Source organism: Ursus americanus, chromosome 5 (genome assembly GCF_024610735.1).
Source record: "Ursus americanus isolate L20-20 chromosome 5, mUrsAme1.1.p, whole genome shotgun sequence".
In the NCBI taxonomy this organism is placed as follows: Eukaryota; Metazoa; Chordata; class Mammalia; order Carnivora; family Ursidae; genus Ursus; species Ursus americanus.
Window position 1 is genome coordinate 31,425,125 of NC_142131.1, and position 12,734 is coordinate 31,437,858.

Consider the following 12,734-nt stretch of genomic DNA (forward strand, 5'->3'; position numbering starts at 1 on the left):
AACAAACCAGGTATCTCTCAGCTGACGAGGGGATAAACAAAATGCGATCTGTCCACACAATGGATATTATTTGGCCATAAAAGGGAACGGAATACTGATACATAATGCAACATGGATGACCCTTGAAAACATTGTGTGAAGGGAAAGATGTGAGACACAAAAGCCACGTACGCTCTGATTTCATTTGACAAATTCATAGGGACAGAAAGCAAATCAGTGGTTGCCAGGAAGCAGGGGTAGGGGAGGATAGGAAGTACTGCTCAATGGGCATGGGGTTTCCTTTGGGGATGGTGATAATATTCTAGAACGAGATAGTGGTGATGTTTGCACAACATTGTGAATGTAGTAAATGTCACCAAATTTACACATTAAAGTGGTAAATTTTGTTATGTGTATTTTACCACAATAAGAAAAATAGTGAGTGTGAGGAGCCTGTTGGGAAATGTTTGGTTGGGCCTGAAGCGGGGGGGCTCAAGGGTAACTTCCAAAATTTTGATGATAGCAACGGTGAAGCCATTTAGCAAAACAGAAAATTCTAAAGGCAGATACTGAGTTCCCTTTTGGGCGTGTTGTGATTGAGATGCCTAAGGAGCATTTTTCCTGACTGAGGATTTCAGGAAGGCGGTTGGCTCCCTGGTCCGTCTTCCTCATGCTTGTTACCTTTATCTCCAGGTGGTGGCTGCACCTCTAGGCTTTCTGTCCATGTGACAGAAAAGAGCATGTGGAGGAAGGGGTGCAGGAGAGGGGGGGGGGAAGCGGTCCAGAAACTCTTAGCTTGTGTCCCATTGGTCAGATGGGTGTCACATGGCTACCACCGGCTGGAAGGGATGTGGAACAGTGGTTTTGATGGGCACGCTGTCACTCCTAAACAAGACCCGGATCCTGTTTTGGGGCTGACACTGGAATGGATATTGGGTAGGCAAATATCAGTGTCTGCCATATGGTGTAATTAACGTCATAAAAGATTCCAGCAGAATTTGGACAGGAAGGCTGGAAGATAATACTGGGTGGAGATCAGCTATCCTCTTAACTTATTGAGGCTGAGTGATTTCAACTCCTTTCATCTCTTTGTGGTTCATTTCTGTGTTTCAAAATTCAGTCATTTCAGTAATTTACCCCAAGTCTCTTAGACTTTCCCACATCCCCTTTGCGCCAGGATTTGGAGTGACTCTTCCCGTAAAGGAAGAATAGTAGAAATCAGCCTTTCTCCGCTGGGAAGGTCTGTAAGGTATGGGCTCTGGTGCTGTGCCCCAGAAAAATAAAGTTAACCACACAGACGAAAGCCATGTTCCCAACTTTTGTTTGACACATAGGATATTGATAGCATGTGGAGCCGGGAAGGTGTTCAGTTACCTACAACTTGGTAAAATACTCATTTTCTTATTCCATCTCATTCCCACTCTGGGAGTCAAGACAGTGTGGTTCTCTTCCTGGATCTCCCAGCAGATCTGGGCAAGTCTCTCTACTTTTCTGGGTTTCTTTTTCCTCATCTGTATATATTTAAAAAAAAAAAAAAAAGATTGGGGTTTGGGGGAAGGCTTTGCATGGTTTTCTACTGCTACCTTTTCATTGTTTGGCCTTTGCTCAAAGATGAGAACATTTAAGGACTAAAACAAACTTTCAGGCCTTCATGAGTAAGCCTGATCTAAAACAAATTTAGTGTTAAGTTACAAAAAAAGATATGCCATTTAAAAAATGTCAACTAACACAGAATGACTGCATTTTTGCACTTCACTTTTAACATGTGAACACCCTCGGAAACTTCAGGATTGAAATGTCTGCTGCTATTCCAGGCACGCATGCACGCTCAGAGGAGCACTTAGCAGAGGCAGATGTTGACTCCTGGAAGTACTTCTACGTTTGAGAATTATTTAGGGCAAGTGATGTCATTTTCCTTGACTTGCCTCAAGAGACTGGTGTTCATGTTTGCTGTGTGAGTCTAAGAAAATATCTCCTTTCTCTTCTGTACCTCAACGCTCTGTTGTCTCATTTATAAAACATACAACCATTCCTCTGGCTAATTCAACGTGTATGCATTAAATTCCACTCTTCATTTTTTTCCTCTTTGCCTTTTCAAGAAAATACAATTTAGACAATAAGAATTGAAATGGCACATTGCAGTATGCCATACTAGAAAGAGCCGCCGCTGGGAGTCAGGCTAGCATGGTTCTCTTCCAGTGGGGGGTGAGGGGAAGGCTTTGCATGGCTAATCCCCAATGTCCCTCCAAGCTTTAGTTTTCTGTAATTTTTATGTGTCAACCAAGGTTTGGGTTTGATGTAGCAGTAAATTTTGCTTCCAGCTGCAAATATGGAAAAATGGCTTGCCACGGCTTAATTCTTTAGAATGTTTTTCATATTCAAAGATTTGGAGAGAGACCGCTGTCATTGGTTGAATGGTTCAACAATGTCAGGGACAGCATCTTTTATTTTTTTTTCTTTTTTGCAGGTTTTTAGAGTTTTAATTGACATGCAATAAACTCTATTAATTAAATTGTACCATTTAGTGAATTTTGACATTTTTGTATACTCACGAAACTATCACAACACTCAAGATGGTGAACATTCCCATTACTCTTAAAAGTTTCCTCATTCTTCTTTTTAATTCCTCCCTCCAGTCTCTCCTCCTCACACTCCTCTGGCAGCCATTGATCTACTTCCTGTCACTATAAATTAGTTTGCATTTTCTAGAAATTTTTATAAATAGAATCAATAGTATGTACCCTTTCTGCCTGACTTTTTGTGTGTGTGTTTTTAATTAGTCTCCTTGCCCCGTGTGGAGCCCAGTGCAGGGCTTGAACTCACAACGGTGAGATCAAGACCCGAGCTGAGATCAAGAGTCAGATGCTTAACCGAAGTGAGCCACCCAGTGCCCCTGCCTGTTTCTATTTTGAGATTATCCATGTTCTGTTGTATATCAGTAGTTCATCCCTTTTAATCCCAAGTAGAATTCCACTGTATGGATATATCTGAGGCTGTTTATCCATTCACTCGTTGAAGGCTATTTATATTGTTTCCAGATTATTAAAAATTGTTTCCAGATTTTGTCTATTACAAATAAAGTTGCCATGAACATTTGTGTAAAAATCTCTGTATGGACATGTATTTCTTTATTGCATGGTAAATATCTAGGAGTAAAATGGCTGGATCATATGATAAGTTTTTTTGTTTGTCTGTTTACTTTTTTAAGAAAAGTGCCGAACTGTTTCCAACGTGGTTCCACCGTTTTACATTCCTATCAGCAATGTAAGAGAGTTCCAGTTCTTCTCCATCCTTGACAACACTAGGTAACGTCATTTTTTTTTCCACTTTAACCTTCTAATAAGTATATAATGGTATCAAATTGTGATTTTAATTTGCATTTCCCTAACGATGTTAAGTATCTCTGTATGTGTTTATTTCCATACATTTTCTTGGTGAAGTGTCAGTCCAAAATTTTGTTCATTTCTTTATTGGGTTGTTTGTTTTCCTCTTATCAAGTTTTGAAAATTATTTATTTATTCTGGAAATAAGTATTTCATCAGATATATGATTTGCAAATATTTTCTCCCGGTATGCAGTTTGTCTATTCATTCTTTTGACTATATCTTTCAAAAAGCAGTTATTTTGATAATATTCAATTTATAAATTATTTCCTTTACGAATTATGCTTTTAGTGGTGTATCTAAGAAATCTGTGTGTAATCCAAAGTCACAAAGATTACCTACATTTTCTTCTGGAAGCTTTAAAAAAAAAAGTTTTAGATAACAACATTTAGGTCTGTTGAGTGAAATTTTGTATGCAGTGTGAGATATCAGACTTTGCTTTTTTTTTCTTTTTGCCTATGGATATGCAGTTGTTCCAGCATCATTTGTTGAAAGGACTTAACTTCTCTATTGAATTACTTATGTAATTTTGGGAAAAGTTGTCAGTATATGCCTGAGTTTATTTCTGGTCTCTCCGTTCTGTTCCATTGATCTACTTGTTGAGTTTGTGTATCACTCTGTCTTGTTATTTATAATAAGTCTTGAAATTGGTAATATGAGTCCTGTAATTTTTTTTCGAAGATGGTTGGCTATTTTTTGTCCTTTGCATTATAACACAAACTTTAGAATCAGCTTGTTAGTTTCTTTTAAAAAGCCTCCTTGAATTTGGGATGGGATTCATGGAATCTATAAACCGGGGCAGAATGGTGATGGTACTATATTGAGACTTCAGACTCACCAACACAGTTTATCTGTCCATTTATTTGTATATTTTAAATTTTCTTTCAGTAATGTCTTCAGTATACAGATGTTGTACATTTGTGTTAGATTTATCCTTAAGTATTTCATATGTTTTATGCTATTGTAATTAGTATTGCTTTTACATTTTTAAATATCTGATTGTCCATTGCTGGTATATAAAAATACTGCTGATTTTTATGTTATACATGTATCCTGCTACCTTGCCAAACTCACTCATTCTAGTAGCTTTTTTTGTAGATTCCAGTGGATTTCCTACAGATTATGCTATTTGTAAATAGTTTTATTTCCTGCTTTCCAATCTCAGTGTTTTTTATTTCTTTCTCTTGCCTGATTGCACTGGCTGGAACCTCCAGGGCATTGTTGAACAGAAGTATTGAGTCATCTTGTCTTGTTCTTAGTCTAAGAAGGAAGCATTTCATCTTTGATCATTAAAAATGATGTTAACTGTATATTTTTGTAAATGTCTTTCATCAGGTTAAGGGAAATTCCTTCTATTCCTAGTTTGCTAAGAGTTTATGTCAGGAATGAATGCTGAATTTTGTTAAATGGTTTTTCTATTTATGAGATCATCTTATAGAGTTATCTTATTATGTTTTGTTTTTAGTTTGTTTATATAGTGAATTATTGATAGATCAGTGAGGATCGATTTTTTTTTTTCAAATTTTAAAGCCATCTTTCATTTCTGACTGTAATTATTTTCTTGTAATGTCTTTGGCTTTAGTCTAAGGGTAATGATGGCTTCATAGAATGAATTAGGACATATGTTCCTGATGTTCAATTTTTGGGCTAGATTTTTTTTATAGGATTAGTATTATCTTTCTCTTACATGTTTGGTAAGAATTTACAAGTGAAGCCAACTGGACCTGGAGTCTTACTTATGGGAACATGTTTAGCTACAAGTTCAATTTCTTTGATAGATGCAGGACTATTCAGCTGATCCTTTTTTTTTTTTTTTTGAGTAAGCTTTAGCAATTTGTGTCTTTCGAATAATTTTTCCATTTCCCCTAAACTATCAATTTTATTGGCATAAAAGTATTCATTATATCCTATTATTATCTCTTTAATATCTATAGAGTCTGTAGTGATATTACTTCTGTCCTTCCTAACATTGGTAATTTGTGTCTTCTTCTTCTTTTTTGTTTCCCTAATGAGATTTATCAATTACACTCACCTTCTCAAACAACTGGCTTTAAGTTTCATTGGTCTTCTTCCTCCACCACCAGTACCTCCTCCTCCTCCTTCCTGTTCCTCCCCTTCCTCCTCCTCCTCTTCTTCTCCTTTCTCCTTCTTCTTCTGTTTTCTGTTTTCTATTTTCTATTTCAGTCATTTCTGCCCTGGTGTTTATTATTTCTGCTCTCTGTTTACTTTGGATTTCGAGGACTCTTTTTATAGTTTTTTAAGATGGAAGCTTAGACCACTGATTTGAGACCACTGATTTTAAGATCTTTATTCTTTGCTAATACCAATGTTTAATGCTATGATATACCCCCTAGGCACTGCTTTAGTGGCATCCCATAAAATATGATATGTTGGGGTTTTTTTCAGCTCAAACTACTTTCTAAATTTCCTTTTGATTTCTTTGATCATGATTTTTTAGAGAGGTATTTAGTTTCTAAATATTTTAGGACTTTACAGAGATCTTTCTACTATTCATTTCTAATTTAGTTCCATATGGTCAGGCAACATACCATAATCCATTTGGGTGGTTCTTTTTCCAGCCTTAATTAATTTTTTTATATGCATTTGATGATCAGCAATTGGCTAAAACTCAAGGAGAACCCTCTGCAGATCTCTGGATTTCTTCGTATAGATCTTTCTAATCTGGTTCTCTGCCCTGTAAACTCCAGCTCCTGTGGTCTCCTCACTGCTAGCCCTTTTACCCCCACTCAGGGGGTCTTCTGAGTTCTACCTAGACTCCCCCTCCCTTTACAGCCTGCAAACTCTTTCAAGGCAATATTTTGGGGCAATTACAGGGCTCACATTTTTTTTTTCCTGGCCTCTTATGTATCACTCTTTTTCATTGCCTGATGTCCCAGGGTCTTGAAATCTGTCACTTCACATATTTTGTCCTCTTTTATGTTCATTTCAGGTAGAAGGATAGATCTAATCCCTGTTATGCCATCTCAGTCAGAAGCAGAAGTCCTTGGGAGGTGGGGGGGGGGTTCATCTACCACCTTAATCTTTCTCTTGAAGCTTTTCCTCATCACAGGGCCTAATAATTATCACAAAATGGTTACTATATCGGTGAGCATTATCATGACATTTAACCCAGGATTTAATGCCATCCATGCTTTTCCATTTCATTTTCAATACAAAATATTTTCCCAGAAGTCCCCTAGCAAACTTTCCCTTATATCTATCTCATTGGTCTTAATGAGGTCACCTGCCATTCTTATCTTCAAAGGAGTCTGAGAAAGCAGGAAGCAGTGTTCTCATGATTGGCTTCTGTCCAGGAATGATTTTTCGCCATACATACTGCCACCGCATAAGAATCGTAGAAGGAAGGGGAAGGGGATGTGGGATATTGGGTGGATATTAACAGGGCCTGTCACTGAGGCAACCACACCTATCCTCTGCAGAAAGCAAGATCAGCGTTGTCTCTGCCCTGGAGCTCTTTGCCCTGTGCAGGGTCCACGGGCCGTAACAGTTAACTGCTTTCTGACCTCTCTGTAGCTGATAAAGAGTTCCCATCTCCGGAGGGCCAGGATAACATGCTGGTATTCTCTGAGGTCTATGTCTCACCTGCGGGAAGGTCTCTGAAGCTCTAAAATATCAAAGCAGGAGAAATGATCAATTGAACTGTTGGTTGTTTAAGGCTCTATTATGAGATTTTCCGTTATTTGCTTCTAAATAAGTTATATAGCAAATAGAGACATCTCTTCCGAGTGGTAGCTACTTGACTAACATCACGATTCATCTCAGGAGATGTCTTAAAGCACATGTATGGGTCCCTTGCTTTGTTGATGTGCTTGGCTTAGCTCACAGTGAAATCAGAAAGAATGGTGATCCGTTTAGCTCCCAGAGTTCCTCCCTGCAGTCACGGCGTGAGAGTGAGAAGTCTCAGATCGATGGAGTGGTTCACACACTTGACTTGCTAGCAAACTGACTTGTAGGCCGAGGAGGCATTTTCTTTGGCAAGGGAGGCATCTCTCTATGCAAGTGCTTGGTGGTTCAAGTTTGGGTCACTGACACAACCTCCCAGACACTTAGGTGTGAACTTCACAGAAAAAGAAAAAGCAACTATTTTTATACCAACATTTTAAGTCTTAAGATTGGCATATAAGTGTTAGGATAAAGGGAAAGTAGTGTTATCCTGACCTGCTCCACAATTTAGCTAGATACAGGTGCTTATTAAGTAAAGAAAGTCAAATGTTTTCCATTCCCTTGATATCCAAACTAATTCTCCATGGGGCTTTACAGGTTTTATTTCATGAAACAGTTGGATGAGTTTTCAGCAGAATTTCCTGTTTAGGCCAACGTGGCTGAGAAAGATTCTTGGGTCTTCAGTGTCCTGAAGTCTGAGCGGTTAAGCATGAACTCTAACTGAACAGGGTCTGAGGATGGTTTGACGGGGGAAGAAAGACTGGGGAGGGTTATCGGCCTCAGAAGAGGATTGGAGGAGAAAAGTCTAGCTTAGAGAAGAATACCTGGCTGGAGGAAAAGGATGGGATCAGAGGAGAAGTAACAGGCACTCCCTGAAGCATTCCTTCTTTTATTAGTAAGGGTGCGGTAAATTACGCTGCAGTAGCAAACAGTTCCCAAATCCCAAAGCCTTAATGCAACAAAGGTTTATTTCTTTCTAATGGAAAACTCCCCTGTGGGTCCAGGCTGCTCTCCCGGGCACTTATCCTCCACATGGTGACCTAGAGACTCTGGCTGCTTCAACCTCTTGGGCCTTCCATCTCAGCATAAAGCTTTCACCATGATTTCCTTGGTGTAGCAAGGAAGAGCCTGGAGAATCACACATGGGCGTCTCACCATCTCAGCCTGGAAATGATGTACACCATTACGAGGGCCATCACAGCTAGTCACATGGCCCGGTCCACCGGCGAAGACTAAGAAGTACAGCCTTTCATGTGACTAGAATAGGAAAAGAACCAGATATTGGTCAATGCAATAATGTTAAACGTACTACTCTAACTCATAAAACTTCTCTTAGGGAAGAAGTCTTTGCCAAGTTGTCCCCAGGTTCAGAATTCCTTTCCGGAAGGGCTGCATCAGCAGCTTCACAGTTAGAAGAGGTATTGAGGGACTTATTTTAAAACTGTTTTTACCTAGCGAGCCGCAAGTATTATATAGATTGTTTTTTTGTCAGTCAGCTTTGGAGGATGCTGATGGAGGCTGGGAGTGTGGAAAATGCCCCATTGCCACTTCTCTCTGCCTCCTCTGCCTTGTCACTTACAGTGTCCCACCTTCAAGTGCTCTAAGGGTGATGCCCTGAGCACGTGCATATTTGGTACCAGCCAAAGCCCCAAATGGGCAGGCCCCCAGTGGTCCACCAAGGGCAGGGAGGCCTGGGAAACTGGTGGCGATGCCCCTGAGACACTGGCTCCCCACAACATGGTCCCTCAGTCTGTGCCGATTATCTTCCTGTAGCCTCTGTTCCCCGCAAACATCAGCATAGCCACACCTGACCTCCCAGTAACGTGTCTTCTCAGAAAAGGCAACCAGAAAAGCCTGATCAATAGATTGGATTATTGCTGTGACTCTTGGAGCTCTTCTCCCAGTGACACGTGGGGCTGTGCACTCGTATCTGGAAGAGCAGGAGACTAAGGACTAGGACTTACGACGCAGTTGTCTCAGTGGGAATGTGACTGCTCAGCGTTCAACCCAATCAATCAACTGGGAGGAGAGCAGACAGGAAGCTTGTAGCCAAGTGATTCACAGCCCCTCCCCGCTGGGAGGCTCTTATCAGCCTGGGGATTCAGAAATCACATCACACTGGGGCCAGGGACGGAGCGCACTTTGTCTGAGACAGCCACGTTGGCCCTTCAGGCCGCATCCTCTGTCGTTTTCCCACCTGCCAAGTCCCGTAACCAGATGCTGGCGCTGGGCTTTGTGTCTTCTAATGGCTCAGTCTGCCTTGCACACAAAACCATATTTTGTGGAGCTAAGGGAAATAAAGAGAAAATAAATGGGTCCTTGGTGTTCCCTTTTGCTAGACCCCAGAGAAGCAGATCTTCCCTCCTCCTCAGTGCTGACTCACCCAGGATGGCCTTCTCTGGTTATGATGACTACTCGTGATCATTCCTCCTTAGATGTTCCTGTATTAGTACCATCCCCTCAGCTGAGTCTCTGCTATTCTGAACACTATTCAGCAAGTGTGTAATAATTAAGATGTTTTCTGCCTTTTCAATTAATGAATTGTTAAAATCAATTAATTAATACTTCAAATGTATTGATCCATCCATTTACCTATGTTCCCCATGCTATACAATACATTTAAAAATATATATGTATATTTATACATATGTACATACATGTATATATGTATATTGTATATATTGTATATATATATATTATGAGTCAAGTATTCTGTTGGTGCCAGGGGGATTTTGGAAAAAAAGAAAGAGGTGAAATGGAACTAGTAAAGGGTATTCGAGCGTTTCCAGGCAGGACACCAACAGTGGCCACCCCGGGAGGTGACATTTAAGCTGCCCTTGGAGTGATAAGAAAAGCTGGTTATGCCAAATAGAGAAGGATAGTGAGCTTTGCAAGTCTAGGGTCAAGGGAGAAGGTCATTGGGCCAGAACCATGGAGGGTAAAGCAGAGAGTAGTTTTGGGGAGAGCAGATCCCACAGAATTTTATCATCTGGGAGACGTGTTCAGAAGACACTGGTTGTTTTAAGCAGGGAGGACGTAATGATTAAATTCTGGCTTTTTCAGATATGGTCCCATCTCTGACCTACACTTGCCTTCCATTTATAGTGTGATACTAATTATTCCATAGAAGATAATACAAAGTTTTCTTTTAAAGCAAAGATATTTAAGGAAACACAGTGGAACTGACAAAAATACCGAGTAAATAATACAGATGTAGCTAAAACCATAAAGGTGATTGCCTGCATGACTGAAGTTAGGGAAGCACGGTCCTCAGGCAGAGCAACACCCAGCAATCTGTTTGGGTCCCAAACTGCTTCGGTCAGAGGCCCAGTCCTCTGCCAAGGATTGGGGAAGACAGCAGACGTGGCACTGCCCGGTTTGTGCTGAAAGCCCCAAATGTCCATATATAGGCAGACAGAATATTCCTTATCTCGTCGGTCACTTGGCTGATGGCCCTGTTTCTTGCATGCACACCGTTCAAAATGCCCGTCACTGCCTCCTCGGGACATGGCACTCTCACTGACCTTCTAAGTTGCTTTTGATAGTTATTTCGAACGGGTTTCCCCAGCACAAAATATTAACAGACGGGGAGGAGACTCACTGTCATTTCTCTTAAACGTTTCTCTGTTAAGAATGGCCTCACAAGTACAGAAATATGACTGATAATTAAATGTCTGCTGACACACACCCCCAAAATGACAGGAATTACATTACAAAAATGCCAAGTATTCTTGTTGTTAAGATCTATTTAAAAATCTGCATTTCTGAAAATATCTGCATTTCTAAAATCCAACTGCAGTCTCAAAATTAATGTAAAGAAAAAATCGTGAGGCGCCTGAGTGGCTCATTCAGTTAAGCGTCTGCCTTCGGTTCAGGTCATGATCTCGGGGTCTTGGGATGGAGCCCTGGACTCATCAGAGAGTCTACTTCTCCTTCTCCCTCTGCTGCTCCCCCCTGCTTGTGCTCTCTCTCTGTATCTCTCTCTCAAATAAATAAACAAAATCTTTAAAAAATAATCTTACCGGGATATCCAGAGCCCTGATTTTTTATGTGCCTTGAAATTGTAATATAAATTTAAGTGAGGTAAGAATCTCCATCTCATTGTTAAAATTAGTTGTAAGCATTTATTATTTCTATCATATACATGATAGAAAAAGAGCTAATAATCCTTTTCTGATCTGACAGAACAATCTTGCAAGTATTTATACAGTTAAAGACATGGAAATGTCAATATACCTTAAGACCAAGGCAGCTAATTGTTAAGTTAAAGACAAACAGAATTGCAAATTTCTTTTGGAGATTTTTTTTCATAGGACATGGCAAAATCTTCTAGTCTTTCAAAATTCATTTATTCAAATTGTACCTCCAAGGACAATTTGCTACAAATTATATACCTTCATACAAGCCTCTGCTTTGCACAGGAAAACAAGAACAATGTTCTTGACAGTGAATCCTGCTTTGACTGAAAACAGTAGCAGCTTAAAGAAGGCAGACATTTATTTCCATGTTGTTCTGGCAGGTTGGCTCCACAAAGTCCTCAGATACCCCGACTCCTTCCATTTTTTCTCTTATGTCTCAAGATGGTAGCTAGAGCTCCAGCTATCATGTCTGTATTCCAGGTAGTAGGATGGAAGACAGGCAAAGAAGAAATGGGCACGAGCATGTGGTAACTTTTGCTTAAAGAACATTCCCAGAAGCTACCAAAAGGTATTTCAATATATTTCTAGTGACCAGGATTTAGTCACATTATTAGGCTGAGCTGCAAGAGACAAAGAGAAATATTTTTATTCTGGGGGACTAGAGCCCAGTGAAAAAATGAAACTCTGTTGATATGGAAGACTCTCCATAGTGAGGGGAAAACAGCATTTTCTGCAAACCTTTTAACCAACTCTATTAAACCTTGTGAGTGTTTGGTAATTGAAAAAGTTAGTTAAAGCAGGGAAGTACAAAAAAGATATTTATGTGTTAATGATATTTACCTTAAATGTTCCTTTTAAGTTCTAACATAACAAAGTATGTTCATTCCTCACGTTCTTTGAGGAAAATCAGGCTGCTGATTGAAGTTAGTCTTAGTTTCTCTAAGTGGAAATTAGTACAGCCTCTTTAAAGAGAAGCAGGGAGTGAGGCACCTGGTGGCTCCTTTGGGTAAGTATCTGACTCTTGATTTTGGCTCAGGTCATGATCTCAGGGTTGTGAGATTGAGCCCAGCCTCAGGCTCCACGCCCAGCACGGAGCCTGCTTGGGATTCTCTCCTTCTCACTCTGCCCCTCTCCCGTGCTTGTGCACACACTCTCTCTCTGTCTCTCTCTCAAAAAAAATAATAATAAATAAAACTATTTAAAAAAAAAAGAAGAATGGGGCTCCTGGGTAGCACAGTCATTAGGCAGCTGCCTTCGGCTCAGGGCGTGATCCCGGAGTTGTGGGATCGAGTCCCACATCGGGCTCCTCCACTGAGAGCCTGCTTCTTCCTCTCCCACTCCCCCTGCTTGTGTTCCCTCTCTCGCTGGCTGTCTCTCTGTCACATAAATAAATAAAATCTTTTTAAAATAAATAAATAAATAAATAAATAATTTAAAAAAGAAGAAGAAGAAGGGAGCTTCCGGGTTGGTAAATATGTAGAGATTGGGGGTGAGTGGCGTCCTGTGAAAGAGCCTGGCAGCTCCGTGCCCTTTCCCGTTACCTTGCCCC

At 40.3% G+C, this 12,734-nt stretch overlaps 1 long non-coding RNA gene across 1 annotated transcript in view; it reads left to right on the top strand.

Moving 5' to 3' along the window:
* Positions 1-12,734, top strand: part of LOC148110068 (uncharacterized) — a 97,596-nt gene that overhangs the window by 15,477 nt on the left and 69,385 nt on the right. Inside the window, exon 2 of the long non-coding RNA XR_015724323.1 lies at positions 3,188-3,284. This is a non-coding gene — a long non-coding RNA (uncharacterized LOC148110068). The remainder of the gene's footprint in view (positions 1-3,187; positions 3,285-12,734) is intronic.